The sequence below is a fragment of the Ixodes scapularis genome, unplaced genomic scaffold (assembly GCF_016920785.2).
Source record: "Ixodes scapularis isolate PalLabHiFi unplaced genomic scaffold, ASM1692078v2 PGA_scaffold47__10_contigs__length_4178495, whole genome shotgun sequence".
In the NCBI taxonomy this organism is placed as follows: domain Eukaryota; kingdom Metazoa; phylum Arthropoda; class Arachnida; order Ixodida; family Ixodidae; genus Ixodes; species Ixodes scapularis.
In genome coordinates this window covers 805,735-822,870 of record NW_024609876.1, presented here as the reverse complement: position 1 = coordinate 822,870, position 17,136 = coordinate 805,735, and the positions used below count along the sequence as shown (strand labels likewise).

Below are 17,136 nucleotides of genomic sequence, written 5' to 3'. Positions count from 1 at the left end.
AATCTCGTCAGAACCGCCAAGGGTTCGGCAAGCTAACGCTAGCACATCAGGAAAAGAGGCAAACAGAATGCCGGCGGCCGAGATGGTCACGGCGATGAACTCCTTCGCCCTTTGCTCAAGAATCGTCCGATGAAACGTCATGGGCAGGGCTTGTTCGCTAAAACGTCATTCGATTGAGTGAGTGCCACCCGCCAGGGAAAGATATTTCCCTTCGCCGCAGCGACGACGGGCGATGCTCTACTGATGCAGCTCTGCCTGTCCGTGTTTCCGTCTCCTGCGGCAGGCGCAGTGACAGACCCTTGCTCGACCGGAAAGCATCATTGAAGAAAAAACAAACCGGAAAGTTCGTGCAGTTTGGCGAACTCCTCAATGTTCAGGTGCAGCAGGTGAACACAATGGAGAACCAAAATCTAATCCAATACTCAAGCTCTTCAAAGGGAACACCCATAAATATCCGTCAGGCTGCTTTCACTTTCAACGCTTTCGCATAATGGTCTAACCTCAGTCGAACTTTCGTCATACTATAATAGAGCCAGCTGAACTATAATAGGTTCAACCGGCCCTATTATAGTATTGTGCACCAACAAGCTCAACTACAGCCCGTTTCGTCAAACTCTTTTTCAAAAGTTAGAAAAAGTTGGAACTTGTCGCACTCGAACCTCAGGAGGTTCACGACATCGCTATACTTCATGCCATCTTAACATGGACTAAGCCCAAAGACTACGAGCACGGGCGGATAGCTTTGACAGGTAGCCCCGCTGCTCGAGCACTCGTGCAGCCGAGCCACCATCCAACTTGAGCTCGTGCTCATAGCCTTTTTGCTTGGTCCATGTTAAGACGACACGAAGTATAGTTCAAAAAAGCATTGTTTACGTCTGATTTTCTGCTTAAAATGCCGGAGCCATTCTGGCCACGGCCTTTTTCTTCCGCATAAAAATGGAGCACTGGCCGGCATTCTAATGGGCACATCAATCACTATTCAAAAATATTCAAGTGAACTGAAAAAACTACATGGGAACACACAGTGATAGTCCCACCATTTTGAACCGAAAGTGTGTCACATGAAACCGCCCTGTAACCCTATAAATCCAATCAAACCCGAATGAGGTTCTCGTCAATTATCCCAAGCATGACGAGCTGGCTGGTTAGGCATGTGTTTTCGGGGCCATCTCGGCAAATCTCTAACATACTCGTATGTTTCTTAGCACGATTCTTTACTGAGATCTCAGCTGACGGGGCCGTTCAGGTCACACACCAGTGGTGCAATGTAGGCTACTAAAGCGTTGTGAAGTTCAATAGGAAATGTTGTATGTAATTGTTCAGAGATCTAAGCATCATTAAAGTAGCGATACAGGAGAGTTGGTTGTTTATTAAAAAATTTCAGCATCGCACAGAAGGACGAAGGCTGAAGAGAGGAAAACTGCTGCCCTTCTACAGTGCTTGTCCTGTTTGCCTCTCTTCAGTCTTCATCCTTCTGTGCGCTGTTGAAGTTTTCCAAGAACCATTAATATGTCAGCAAATAATATGGACTAACTGTCAATATTACAAAGAATTTGTCTTGTTCGTTGCACCACAATCGTCATCTCAACCCTTTAGTGACGTTGCAAATTAGTTCTGCATTTCTTTTGAGAATGAAATGAAGGTTCCGAGCTTGAGCTGCTCTCTGCGGAAAAGGTCCCACTGCACATGCGCCCGCAATGTTCTCCCTGGGGAGGCATGACCTCACGCCTCGTCCAATAAAAATAAGATAATGAATCGGTGGACCTCATCTTCAAGAGCAAAGAGGTTAACACCTGGTTTCTTAGCTAGCAGGCTGGTCTATTTTTCAACAAATAAACACAGACTTACATCAGTTTTACCTCAGGTTGCCCACCCTGGGTCAATTACTTTTATTCTCATCGTCACAAAAAGATTCATTCATTTATTTTACAGTCCCTAAGGGACCATAAGGCATCACATAAGTGAAAGGAGAAAGGGGAGATTTCAAGAACAGCAAGATACATATAGTTATGACAGTAAATACATTGATAGTTACAAGATGACACAGCTATACAAAAATTAAGAACCATTTCAAAAAGGAAAAACATGTTAGGGCACTGAAGCAAAATGAAAAGCAAAACAATTAAAAAAGTTAGCACTAAGTTTTACAATACAGCTAAAGCTCTAAAGAGTGCAAATCTAAGAGTTGTGGTGCCATACACTCAAAACAAACTGTGACGTAGATTAATTACATGTTTGTCCATCTTTTTCATTACAAACAGTGGCTCAGTTTGGAAGTTAAGCACGTCGCTCAGAACAACACATTCAGTTGTCACACGCACTACATACAGATGAAGGTGTTCATCGAATTCAATTGTGTCGAGCACATGTGCGAGAACCAGAATTTTTCGATTCACAGCAAACAGTTCACAGACTTGCACAAACTCTGCATGGTCATCTTCACCTACATTCTGGACCAGTGCACTACCCTCAGAATAGACGAAACCATCAATGGCAACCGATTTCAAAACAACTACATTTTCTCGAGCAAGATCATGTACCACAATGTATGATTTGATCGTCTCTGGCAGATGCTCGAACAACACCGACTTGCAGCCTGTGGTGACAATCTGGTTTTCACTACTGACTTGTGTGGCAATGTAAGTCTCTAAGTACTGATGTCTGGTTGCCAACGTTTTGGCAATGTTTTTGAAGTTTCGAACCTTGCGGGAGACGTCCTTAAAATACTGATGCTTCGATTCGAAACGCATCGCCCACAAACTAACCAGAGGACCATTCCTCATTATGTAGGAGGGGTAGTGCGTCAAATAATGCATCTTGCATGGGACGGTTGTGGATGGGAACAGTGCTTTAAACTCAAGACATAAAAAGTGGATTAGTCTCTGAAGATAAGGAACATGTGTTATAGGGATCTTCTGACTCATGACAATGTCAACGATCTTTCTAAGCAACAAATATGTTGCCCAGACCTCATTTCCAGCTGGAACAGACTGCCCAACATACAAAGAAAAATGTCTAAAGAAGCAGAGTATCTGGGAAGCACTGCCCCTGATATTTGACTTGCCCTTCAGGTAACCACTGGATATCTCTTCAGGCTTGTTTCTGAGATCATACGGTGCATAGTCAAAGTCAAGAATACATGTATTCAGCGCACTCAGGGTAAAAAAGTTACCAGAGATGAGGTGCGAAATCACATGCTTCATCACAAAAGGTATGACACCTTCTAGCAAATCGTGCATCACGTCGGGAGGCAGGTGCTCTGTTGGCTCAAAGCCAGTGAAGTTCAGGGCACAGGGCTCTCGCACTCCATACAAAGAACTGCACGGTGCCCCTGACCTTAACATGTCAAGGTGATGTCTCTGTCCTGTAGGAGACCGCTGAACGAAATCTTGTTCAAGATGCTTGTGTGCGATCTCATGGTGAAGGGCCAAGCAAAATCTACAGATTCTGCCATGATTAAAACTGCATTTAAACCCACCTAGCCTATGACTAGAGAGGTTGTCTCCAGTCACTGCGAGTACTGAACCATAGATCACCTCCCCATTCACAATAATGCCATTCTTTTCGAGCTCAGCTATGTCACGTACAAGCGGATCAAAGATCTTATGCAGGCCATAAGAAGCGGCAAACTTGTCTTTGACCAGCAGGGCCAGGTGTATCCCTGACAAACGGGATCTAACCTTTTGGGGAAAGTTTAGAACAGAGAAATACACTGCTGTTAGCTTATGTTTACCTCTCTTACTTCCAAGAGGGTTGCACACTTCAAACTCATCACTGTATAGTTGAACACAGATTTTCTTCCGGTCACCCTGAAAGTAGGCATGATCATGGTGGGCTGTGCCGTCAAAACAGTGGACAAATAACCATCCTCCTCGGGCTGGCTCTGGAAGTCGCTCCACGCTACAGGGTTTTCAAGTATGCACTTGAGCATTTTACAGATTGAAACATACTGGAAAGTCTGTCTTTTCCCACTTTTACCTATCCCCAAGAACACACACTCGGGCTCCACAAATGGAAAGCATGCTTTCCAGTAGCTACTCCGACCAGAACTAGTTTGGAGTTGTTCTAGGTCAACTGGGACTTGAGCTGTAGTTGCAAATTGACATCAGATTGTGGTAATGTACAGTGCTCAGCAAACCTTTCAAGATAGCAGAGGATGTCATTTACAATTTCGTGCAATGTAGACTCTGGAAGCCGTCTTCCTTCTTTCCACTTAAGGAACAGTAGAGCAAGTGGTCTTACTAGATCTCCATTATCTTGCATCTGGTGGTCAACGACTTCCACGTTGTCCTCGACTTCCTCATTGCCCTCAACGTCCTCCGGGGGCAAACACTGATTACTTCTGGCATTACGGGGCTCGTTGGAATGTTCAGCGGTGTCACCTTCAAGTAAGGTGGCATGGGTACGGGTAGCATGCCTCCTGTATGGGACATAACGAGAAAATCTCCTCAGGCAGCCTTGTAGCCCACAAGTCCAATTTCCTTCGTGGCCATGACTGCCGTGAAAATGCCGGAATAACGCCCTCAGGGTGAACGTCCTCCATTTGCACTTAGGGCAGCAAAAATATCGCACTCCAGGCATCTGCAGGAGCGAGAGGACAAGGAGTGAATGTGTAATACACAGTAAGGCACAAGTATCGTGCGTCTGACGACTCGCTTAATTTCATTGTCATCAATACCCATACATGCAATGGCTGCTTGCCTCTGAATGGAGGAAGAAAACGCGCAAGGAAGAAGTAGTCGAAACTTAAACATCGTTGATAGTCAGCTGTACTACGGTAGCTGTATGTAGTCTCCTATTCTTTCTTTCTTAAGCTTTTACTCGTTTTCACGTCAAGAATCATAGTAAAAAGAAGTCCCGATTCTTTTTCACGCGGAGCGCTGAGATACTTTTATGCGCATACAAGGGAAGTTATTGGTTGTTTTATTAAAACATATATCTATAGACCGACACGCTGTTTACAAACAAGCCCGCATTTGCCCACACCAGGTGTGGGCACTGCGCGTGCGCAGAAACTGAATTCGCGTGACTTTAAGGGTCTGCGCATGCGCAGTGCTGTCCACAGCGCCACCGCAGCTGCGTGACGTCAGAGCCGCGTGTTGGTCTATAACTAGGGCATCGAGCCATCTTTACTCAATAAAGAAATTCATCATCATCTTTCAGAGTTGTATGCGTCTGTTTTCGTTCCGAATTTGTGTTCATTCTTTCCGGTTATTTAAGTAAAAACATTTTTGTTTGTTTTCTTAACACATCTTGCAGGGTCCGCTTCGCGCTGCGTATGAACTAAGCGCAAAACGCGCTTTTTTTTTTTTCTTAGTGAAAACGAGTTTATAGTTCAAGATTATCTTTTTACAAGGATGTGCGCACCCCAGAAGCAAGATGGCGGCGTCCAGATGTACTTACGATATCAGATCAAACTGACGAGCGGCATGATTCCAACGCTCTGTAGGCGCGACTCTCGGCTCGTACGTAGCCCCTGCCCCGGCGCCCCGGCTCTTTGCGGGAAGGAGATGACTGGTGCCACGCTTATTTAGTGGCTTTAGAAATAACAAGGTCGTATGCAGTTTTTTTTTTTTTTATTGCCAAAGTATTTTGTTTTAAGGCATGAGATGGCTTAAATGTAGGCTACGTTAAGTAGGGAATAGGTGAAAACGTTGCAGGCGAAATTGACACGAATACACACAACATAACCATAACCAGTCTAAGACAAGCAAAGCAAACCGACGACAAAAAAAAAAAAACGTTTATTTGAGTTTGGTTCAGGTTATATAAAAGCAAAGACTCCTTTTCTACTTTTTTTATGCCTCGAGAGATTTTAATTTTTATTCGTGGGAGGGGAAAAAAAAAGTTTGTTTTGAGTACGTCTTTTTGCTTTCTGTACCTTCTGTAGCTTCTGTACCTTCTGTACAAACAATTTCGACGCTATGGGCTTGGCTGCTTTGGGTTGTCTTGGCAGAGCCAATCCAATCCACAAACTCGCGTTCAGCGCCGCGTACAAAGCACGTGGTACAAAGTATACCGCTGGTACCGCAACCTAGGACACGGAACTAGGCGTAGGTTTTTAGTGGAGCTCGTGAGGTTGAGACGTAGAAGAAATTTGTTTTTGAGTATTTGAAATTTTTAAGCGCCTTTAGAAAACGCGAGTAAGCGCCGTTGGAACTGGTCGTGGTTGGAACCACTACCAGTCGTGTAAGCATGGCGAGCGGAATGTGCCTCGTGTGGGTTCCACATGCAAACATAAAGAGAAAATGCCAACTGACGACAGCAACCCTTCGTCGGTTGAAGGATGCGGTGGTGGCCTGCCCTGTACTCAGCGGCCACATCGACACTACCGTCGACTGTTTCCAAGTAAGTCCAACCGTCCCTGATATCGCGGAACTGTCCCGAGTTTTCACAAAAAGATGCCGGGTCCCGACCTTCCTTGTCAGGTCACGGTCGAGACAGCCAAATGTCCAGGATTTGAGTCTGGTACATACATTTTGTTAAATGACGAAGGACGCGCACGGCGTTGCGAAAACGTGTAAGCTATCGTTATGCTTACCACATGCGCGCGCTACGCAAGCCTAAACGATCTATACGACGGTTGAGAACTACTCCATAATCACGATGTTCAAATGTGGGGTACGACCGAGAAAGGTAATCCCGGCATTTGCGGTCGCATACACGAACTACTCATTGCAGAGTGCTCATACTCGGTATGGATTTCACGCCTGCGGTTCTAGCCCCTGCAGCAGTGCTACTTCAAAGACTTGAAAACCTTCATCTCTTGAAGCGTCATGCTCACGGGAAACGTTTAGTATGTCTCCTCGCCGTTCTAGAAGAAAACTGCGCCGGTCGTCAAGTGCCCTCGCCGACGCAAAGTTCCACTTTTTTCACGTACCCGGCTCTTGTATACAAGAGCCGGGTACGTGAAAAAAGTGGAACTTTGCGTCGGCGAGGGCACTTGACGACCGGCGCAGTTTTCTTCTAGAACGGCGAGGAGACATACTAAACGTCTTCGTTCATCTTTTGCGAGTGGAGATGTTTTGTTTTTAAGTCGAAGTTGAACTGATGAAACTGACGCACACGCGACACGTAATTTTCGGCTCCTCTCGGACGAAGAGTTCGATCGGAGTTGCAAAAACTATACTCCATCACTTCCTAACCATACGCGACTTCGTGTAGCGATTAATTATACTGGATGTTTATACCGCCGTACATCAGCAACAGTTTCAGCAAAGCAATAAGCATTAACGGATATGAAATCATGGGTGTATTAGACTGGCATCACCATAACGCCCCTTTCACACCGTGTTAATACAGGGCGTATAATTCGCCCATACACCCTTTTTACACGATTTCAGACGCCATCGCAATAAGCGAGGTCGTAAAAAGGGTGTGGAAGGGATGAAAAACATCAGCACACCCTTTTTACACCCACCGATATTCAAATATCGTGTAAATGAAGTGTAAGAAGGGTGTTTTTCCTAACTTACACCCTTTTTACACGATTATGAGTGTTATAATGTTTAGTGTGTAGGACCAACCAGCTGATCAAAATAACCACCGCAAAGAGGCAGCATCCGCTCTTCCGGAGACTGCATTTTTCACCCAAGAAGGTAGCTTAAGCTACTTCTCGATATACTATATCGCTTTAAACAATATATAATGTCCGACGAACAGCAGGAAAAAGGAACGGGAAGCAATCAAGTTGCGTAGAAAGCGGACGGCTGCACGGGCTGCACGGAGCACAAGGTTCTCCGGCTGGTATGTAGCAATGGCGGCACAGGGCAGGGCGTTGTGACGTAACATGCAAGCTATGTATAGACCGTTTTATCGTGGGTAGTGCCATTTTGAGAGGGGAAAGGGCTACCGGCAACTTCCCCCTCGCTGGGTCGGTAGAAAGAGTGAAAATCCCGGATGAGAGGCTTCGTTGGTGTCTGGTGTATGCAGTGCCCAAACTTTGTTCACTCATTTTTCTTTGTTTTAAACTCGCAAACTTAATTAGAGCCACGGGCTTCAATGACGACAGTCCCCCGTTCATTGGGACATTATTGCTCGGTCACAGGGTGCACGAATAACGACAGAAAGCGTCGAATACTGTCCGAGGACCTATGTAGCTTGCATGGAATCCGGCAAGGCGAGTACGGCTGCAACGTTTTTAAGCTCTATCGCTTTGCACATGGCTGGAACTGATAAACCATTTATCCATTTTTGCTTGCAATGGACCTATTTTAACATAGCCGTTTTTAGCAATCAACAAGCGATACACGACAAGGGAACCTCAATTAACTTTTGGAAACACCCGGAGCTGCCCTGATCGTTTCGCTGCGCTGCCCTTATGTTGCGTGTCCGTGTTCTTATATTTCCATGTGGATGAACGATGAAGACGTTCTAGATGTGCTTATATCGAGCCGCAGAAAGCCTCACTCAAAGCAACCACGAATTATTTTACTATTTGATGCAATATTTTGAGTACTTGCCTCCAATTTTTATCGCTGGCGTGTTTGCTGCCGCTGTTCCCGCCGTCGCCACACTTACGGATGCCATGACTCAAAGAAAGAAACGTGCACACTGGGCTCGAAAACGCAGACCGCAACACACGAGACATACCCTGCAGCGAATATCCAGTGCTCCAAAGCGCCCAATCAACGGAAACAACCCACCAGCGGCATTCCAAGGAGTGCTTTTGCCGGCTCTCTGGTATCGCGCAGGAGCTCGCGATCCAGGAAAACCGATAGAACTAACTTTTCAACGATTGCCAGCCACACCCGGCGGCGTAAATAAGCCTTAAAACTAAGTGTTGTAGATGATAAAATCGAGTCAATGTCACCACTGCAAAATATCAATATTAAGATAAATTCAGTTACAAAATTTTACAAGCTGAAACAGCAATTATCACGAGAAAACTCGTACGCACCTTGCGTGTGTACCCCATGTTCATCGGCGTTACAATGTTTGGTGCACGCTCCATTAACGAAATGTTCCAAGCACAGTCATGAGGATGGCGTTGAGGAAACATCTTTTCGGTTTACGGACGCAATCCACTGCTGCCGGAGACTGGGGTCATGTGGAAAGCGATTAAGCTTAAGAACGTTGCAGCCGCTCTCGCCTTGGCAGATTCCTTGCAAGCTACATAGCTCCTCAGACAATATTCAAAGCTTTCTGTCGTTATTCGCGCACCCTATGGCCGAGCAATGGTGTCCCAATGACCGGGGGACTGTCGCCATCAAGGCCCGTGGCTCTAATTAAGTTTGCAAGTTTAAAACAGAGAAGAAAGCGCGAACAAAGTTCGGGCACTGCAGACACCCAACACCGGCGAAGCCTCTCATCTGGGACTTTCACTCTTTTTACCCACCCAACGAGGGGGACAGTGCCGGTAGCCTTTTCCCCTTTTCTCTCTCGCCCTCTTTCAGTAAAACGGTCTATAGATATATATTGCTTGCATTGACATTGTATCAGCCGCCATTGCTCCATACCATGCCCCTTTGCCCGTACCTTCGGCAGCATACACTTCGCACCATCGAATTTGTTCTCAGCAAGAACAAGTAAAGATGGCCGAGGGGATGGTGCGATATGTATGCTGCAGAAGATACGGCTGATGTGAGGTCACGTGCAAGGCATGTATTAAGAGCTACATCCTAATCTCATCTAAAGTAGTTAGCTCAGAAAGAGTAGCAATTCAGACCACCATTTACGGCACTCATGCCCACGCGTGCCCACTTGCAGCGTGGAGCGGGTTCGTTTCAGCCGGCACTCCACGAGTGGTTGCACTCTCCGAGTTTGTTTCATCGCTGACACCCCACGCGTGCATGCACTCGCTGCACCGAGGAAATCAAGAGTGCGCCAAAATGCAATCCTGTCATGCCTCGCTTCGGCGAGGAGCGGGAGCGGACGACGAGGGTTTGTCTGCTACAATGTGTCGCGGAACCGAAATGAAAAAAAGTAGATCTTCTGATAGAAATCTTGTCCCGCAGGCAACGGAATCAAATGCGAGCTTGAATTGTGAGTGTCTGCTATTTCAAGAGAGAAGCAATTGACAAACCATGCTTTATTTGCAGGTTTTAAGTCACTCTGTTGCCATACAGATGCTGAAATATACCAGTGTGTAAAGAAATGCACAGAACAAACACATCAGCGGCCCCCGAGAGGTTTATCATTATCCGTGTGCGGGTGAAAAATTCAACATTTGTCGACAAAACTCCCCCAGTAGAAACCTCTGACTGCCCAATAAGCATCAGAGAAAGCTAAACATAGTGACTTTACCCGAGGCTTAGGCAACATCAACATGTTTAACATTTACCTACGTCAGCTAACTTGCCCCATCGTATTTTGTTCGAGAAAGCTCTCGTTCTCGATGCCCTCACCAAGGCTAATATCTGATCCATCTGTAATGACGATCGAAATCAAAAGTCCCACGAAAAGGTTTGCTGGATATTCCAACAGACTAGTTTTAAGGCCTACCCTTTCAGTGGTTCACACATATCATGCTCAAACGGATCAAGCTTCTGCTCGGACAGCATCATCAGTTTTCTTCAGTGTAAAGATCGCAACCAGCTGGTTTGTAGACAGCTGGTTGCGGAAATTTACACCATCTGTAACTATCTCTACGACAGCCGAGTTCCTTGAAGTCATCACAAATATAAACTACAGGTTGCAGCGACCAACGTTTGTGGATTAACGTTGGTAGCGACTGCACTCTCGCATTCCCACCCATCACTCCGAACAGAAAGGCGCTTGTTTCGGTTTGAGGTCGGTACCTTTTCTACAACATAGATGTCGGCAGCATCAGTCTTCTGCACTCGTTGCACTTGGCAAGTTCGTTTAAATCCAGTTCTCCGTGCAACACTCTGCGAGCGCGATGCATTCTGGGACAGAACTCGAACGGTGCCGGTGCGTGTGAAACAAACTCGCTATTAAACTTGTTTAATTTGTTTCTTCTGTACCTATCGGCAATGCTCCAGTGAACAAGCGTGAAAAATATTGCTAAGAGACATCAATTGAATGACCACGGACAGAGCTCGACTATCAGAGCTGCGAGTAGTGCTGAAATTTTGTGTGTGAAATTCATTTCTTCTGCAGTCCCAGGGCAGCACTGGCATCGCTGCCGATACAATTTTTCTCATAATTGTTGATAGCTACTTGTGTGACACGCAGGCGTTGCATTGGGCTAAAACTTGGTGTGCTTTGCCTCCATATCATGCCTGAGGCCTATTTAAATTGTTAGGTGAACTTCCTAAATCGTCTTCTCCTGTTGCAGGTGCTGGACAAGGATTTTAATGACTATTTGGACCTCACAGACAGTGATGAGATCGTCAGTATGTCGTCTATTCGAGTGATGCAGCCAGGAGCGTTGGCTACCCCCCTTGTGATCACTGTATGAACACATTTTTCTGCATCTATGTAGTGGTCACAACTCATTTTTATAGCAGCAAAAAAAAATTTGTAGTGCCCTTGAGGTTTTCCTTTATATTCATTCTAACCACAAGAAAAAAAGTGTTGTGCATATAGTTTATGCTCTGCGCGAGTTAGACCCCACAATGTTGTCGGAGAATGAATTACGGTGGTTTTGGGTTTGAAAGGTATATATTTTAGTAAAGTAACAAATAACTGACCTTGTATGTGCATAAGGGTATCTTGAATATGCTACATAAAAGAGGAAATTCTTAAATATTAAGAAAGCGCTGCAAGGACTTGCTCTACTTTGATTTTTGAGGTGAAAGTGAGTCTAGGCACTAGCAGTTTTTGTGCAACTCCTGGTGTGTTTTTGAATCTTCATTTTCTGTAATGATACTGGGAAATCACTCTGTAAAAGGGATTGTTCAGAGCTAATGGTTACTGTAGGTTAATTAATAGTGATCCAGTCAACATCAAGCATATTTTCTGAACTCCTTCTATTGTTTGAAAATGGATTTACTGGTAGGCAAGACAGTTGCTTTTTTCGATAAAATGGGGGAGAAAGGTCGGCTAGTTGGTACATTATTCAATTTGAAAAGCGCCTCGGAAACATAAGGATATAGGAAACACGGAACAACACCGAGCACTACTTACAAGTGAAGTTTCATTGAAAATATTTACAGAATCAGGTACCCGGCACAAAAAGGCAAACTCTTTCTCGCTAAGTGCAACGACGGTGCGCTTACACAGCAATTCTTGCCCTTCGCCCTTCTGCTGTAGGCTTCTGAAAGTTCTTAGTTTTATTTTTGTTTTACTACCATTTGTTTTTTTCTAGATTAGGAGCTGTAGGGCACCTATCACAATGAACAGAAAGATTGTCCGTGGGTTTCCGTTCCAGTTAGAGCATGCTCACATACCCTGTTGTTTATGCACCTCCCCGTTTGCCCTATGTGTACTCTTTCTCAAGTCATAGGTATTTCATATATAGTTGACACCGCACAGTCAACATACTGCACAGCGTGTATTTTTACGCATGCCTCTATCTTTTGTTTTTGTTATTGACTCTTAAGCACAGACTAGACAGTTTATACGGAGAAGAAAACACGACAGGCACTTTAAAGTGTGCGGATTGCTGTGTAGGCGCACCGTCTGTGCACTTAACCGAGAAAGAGTTTGGCTTTTAATTGTGCCGGGGACCTGCATGCATTTATAAATAGTGTATGTGTTTTTGGTAAAACTTCAGCTGTGAGTAGCGCTTGGTATTGTCCCCTGTTCCCTATATCCGTGGTTCTCTGATTTAAAGGTTATAAGCAATCGTCAGAAATTTTCAATAAAAGGCGTTCTGCATTTTCCTTCCTTGAGTCGGTCCCCGTTTTGAGATATAGAAACCCCAGAAGTGTGTCCTCTGTGTTTTTGAGAGGCGCTTCTGAAATTGTTCCTTTTTTTTTTTTTTATCTCAAGTCTGAAGTATGTCTTGCTTAAATTCTGTGGACCACTATGTTCGTAAGCTTAATGTTTTGCAAAACTTTCGAAGTGCTGGTTTTGGAGATAATTTCCTGGTGCTAAATGCTGCAATCAGCAGTGGTATATTATGTATTTGTTGCCATGTAGTTACCTTCTCCCCGGACTGTATGTCTATTATGCTCATTCATGTGGGCTCTTAGTAACTCTAAGTTTTGGTTTCTATATTATAGGAAATCCACTCGGCGAGTGACGACTGCAGCCAGGCGTCTAATGGAGACGTAGAAAGCATGTCAAGCCTCGAAATGTAAGTGCATAATCTCAAGCTTCCTCTGTTCATGACATAGAGGATCTGTTTAACATGTATTCCTTTATAGGAATTTTATGGCATGGTTTAAAATCAACAACACTACTTTTTATTTTCTTCACAAAATGAACAGGCCCATCCAGGCTGACGATGAAGGGCATTCTTTCATACTGCCTAATTTCGGTGGGCTTCACGAGGCCATTGTAAACAACGTGCCTGTGACATCAAGCTTGGCAACTAAAATCACGGACACGCTTTACCAGGGGATGGTAAAATTGAGCATGTAAGTCAAAATTGAGTATGTAAGGCTTATCCCTTTTGATTTTTGTAGCCTTGTCTGTTACAGGCCTATGTAGCTGAAATGGTGTGCTGAACATATTATGCGAAAGCATAGATGTCCCATTGTTAAAAAATGCTGGCGTGTGTGGTGTCCGCCCAGAAATACGGTCTTTTAAATCAATTGGTGTGTAATTATGCACCAATTGAATATCTGGTCACGTGATTAGTCCTCTAAATTTAGTGGCAAAAATGAATTGGTGCATAATTTAAAAAGAATTAAAAAAAAGGGAAGGGGGAGTGCAGAGGAGGGGAAAGAGCACAGGGTCATGTGACCTCATTGGTCACATGACTAAAAACTAAAAGAAACAACTAAGAAATAACAAAAATAAAAAGGGGGAGGTTACAGTGGAGGGGGAGGGTACTGAGGAGGAGGGGAGGGGGAGGGTACTGAGGAGGAGGGGGAGGGAACACAATAATGCTTTTGCATATATCCTACACATAAGCACTCTTGAAGGACACATGCAAAGGAAAAAAAACTTTTTTTAAACAGCCTAGCTGAAAAAAGAAGGTTATAAAACGAATTTACAACGAAGAACAAATTTTTAGGGCTATATTTACGGCGCAAAACAAATTTGTAGTTGGTGCCCGCGGGAGCCGCCGCTGATCACGTGGTAGGCCTCTGCGCTGCCTCCGCAAAGTCGCGCCGCCGCTGCAAGCTGAGCATGGTGCGACGCCGGTTCAACGCGTTTCTTCACTGCCGCCGCGCAAGTTCGTCTGCTCCAGGGCGCCGCCACCGTCATCTGACCAGCGCACAGGTCTATCACGTCTGCTTGCACTTTTTCACGAGTTTCCTTTGGGCTCTAAAAGTTACTTATTCATCTTAGTTTTTTGTTATACTTCAAACGAAGATGAATAAGTAACTTTTTGAGACCACAGAAAGCTTCCGAAAGAGCGCAAGCACCACGTGACAAATAGCGGGCAGTCACGTGACAAATAGCGGCCACTTTTCAGCGGCACCTGCGGGCGCCAACTACAAATTCGTATCGCGCCGTAAATATAGCTCTAAATTTTTTTTTTTTTTCGTTGTAAATTTGTTTTATGACTTCCTTTTCACAACCAGGATGTTTAAAAAAATTTTTTTCCTTTGCTTGTGACCTTTGAGTGTGCTGCCGATTTTGTTTTTCTCAAACCACTGGTTCACTTCTTTTAAAATTATTTAGAAAGGTTTGAAAACTTGGCCAACACAGCTTGCGTGTCATGTGAATGGATCACTGTTAAATACCGTCGAATGATCGCTACTGTGTTCACTGAATCTCAAGATAGCTCTAGAAATGTTAATATACCAGGGGGCATCCAAAAGTAACCAGGATTTTATGTGCCTATGTTCTGTATTAACAAATCACGCCACTGGGTATCGCTATAGCGTAATTAACACTCGTCGGTCTGCCCAGTGTTATAGTTTCAGGTAAATTTCTGTGTCATGCTATACTTGCTCTTTGTTGATAGGTACAGGCAACAATTGGCGATTTTATGATGTTTGTCCAAAAGTAGTGGAAAACAACTGTAAACGGCTCCTATAAGGACGACACCTTGGGCAAAATGCAAGTCTACAAGCGCTTTTCACTTTTCAAGAAAGGCAACATGTTGGTTGGGGACTATTTACATTCTGGTTCACCTTTTATGGTCAGGAATGATGCAAACATCAAAAGACCTTGCTAGGCGATTAACAAAGGTTGCCGCAAATCTTTGAAGAAGTTTGAGGACTCCAATGTGTCGTGGAGCTTATGGCGGCAAACTGACAGAAAATGAACAAATAAACGTGTGTCCGCTAAATTCATGCCTCGCATGCTTACATAGCATTAAAAAAATAATCACCAGCATTATTTTCTGCAACATGAAAGAGCAAATTCATCATGATGTGGACAGAAGGTTAGGGTGGACTTAGACCGGAGATTAAAGGGATACGACAACGAAATTTCGGCGCTCATTTTTTGGCCTATATGTGTTCAAAGGAGCAGCATCACATTGAACATACCAATATCTTGTTAAAAAAGTCACGAAAAGGAATTTTAAAACAAATTAAACGATTAGCAAAGAGCACCTGGTGGATGTCGCTAACGCCTCGCTTGTAATGCCCGTCTAGGAACCTTGACAGCTAGTGACGGAGGTTGTCTCGCCTCCGGCCACAACGAGAGAAGAGGGGCAGGAGGAACTCCCTTCTTCCTGAGAATGCCTTTTGTGTGTCGCAGAAGTCGCTATTGTCCCCCTACAAGATTACAGAAGATTAACCCGTCACTCAAAATTCGTACAAAACCAGCCGCTTCGGTGGCTGGAACGACTAGGCTATCCTCTCGATGTCAGCCTCGCCCTAGCTTTGCTCGTCCTGAGACGACGTACGTCACGATTGCGTTGGATGTCACGTGGTCTCCGCTGGGCCTTCTCCGAGCGCTTGCCAGAGTGGGCCGTTTATAACGAAAAATACAGCCACCAGGCTCAAAATACAAACGTGCGATTGTCATTTACGGATATTGTGGATCATATTCAACCTATTTTTGAATACGACGGGAATATTTCAAATTTCGTTGAAGTATCCCTTTAAAGGGTAACTGCAAAGAAAAAAAGTTTTTTTTTTAAATAACCTAGTTCGGACAAACATGTCAAAAAACAATTTTTCCGCGAGAAAAAACATTTTTTACAGCAATATTTATTGCGTGAGACTCATTTTATAACAGTAAGAAAGCACAAAACAAACAGAGGGACAAAAACAGACATGTCCCTCTGTTTTTTTGTCCCTCTGTTTGTTTTGTGCTTTCTTACTGTTACATCTGTCCCAACACGCTCGTCAAAGTCTTCGACTCATTTTAGTTTGCGGCTATTTCGTCCGTTTTAAATCGCGCGCCACGAAGTTGTGATTATGTGACGTCAATCCCAAAAGGTTCTCATTGGCTAAGAGTTTGATTGACAGCTTAGATCTTGGTTGTTAAACCTTTGTTATATGTTGCAATTTCCTTTTGAACAGCATACTTTTACGTTTAAAGAATAACCCATGTGATGAGAGTTATTATTCTTTACAAAAGGTTTACAAGACGGGCACTTCCGTTTGGATTCATACAAACAAAAGCTTCGCCATTCTTTCATGGCCGCCGAAGTCTCTGCTCCCGCCTGTCTCGCCTACCCCGACTAATCGTTTCGCCGAAGTGATCAGTGCTTCGTCGTTTCATGCTGACCCTGGTGCTTGAGTGAGACTTCTTGAAGTGAAGTAGTGTGTGTTTAGCGGCTGTCGCAGGTGTTAGTGATAGGAAGCGACGCGGGGTTTTGGCTTTCATTGCACGGTTCTTTCGTTTTCCTTTTTGCTTGCTTGGCGTGTTTTTTTTTTCTTCTTTTTGCTTGTTTGCGCGCGCAAATGCTGACTTTTCGGAGATGTCAGATGCGTGATCCCGAGAGTGAGCCTTCCAGCAGCCATGTCGCCCCGAAAGGAATGCTATTTGGCTGGAGGCAATCGGGCGTTCGCGTAGCGACCAACGTGTCTAGTTACGTTCTCGTCATATCGCTCTGGAGGCCGTCGAGATTCGCCCCGGGTGCACCTAACGTCCGCGACTAGACAGAAAATAAAAAAGCACTATGTCCACTACGTATAAATGGTCTCAGTTCATGCATCTGTAGGCAGGTAAGAAATCGTGCCCAAATTTATTTACACCGCACGATGCAACACG

General features: G+C 44.6%; 1 pseudogene; it reads right to left on the bottom strand.

Annotated features, from left to right (window-relative positions):
• Window positions 1-3,090: 3,090 nt before the first annotated feature.
• LOC121048466 lies at window positions 3,091-4,163 on the bottom strand (annotated as a pseudogene).
• Between the last annotated feature and the right edge of the window lie 12,973 nt (window positions 4,164-17,136).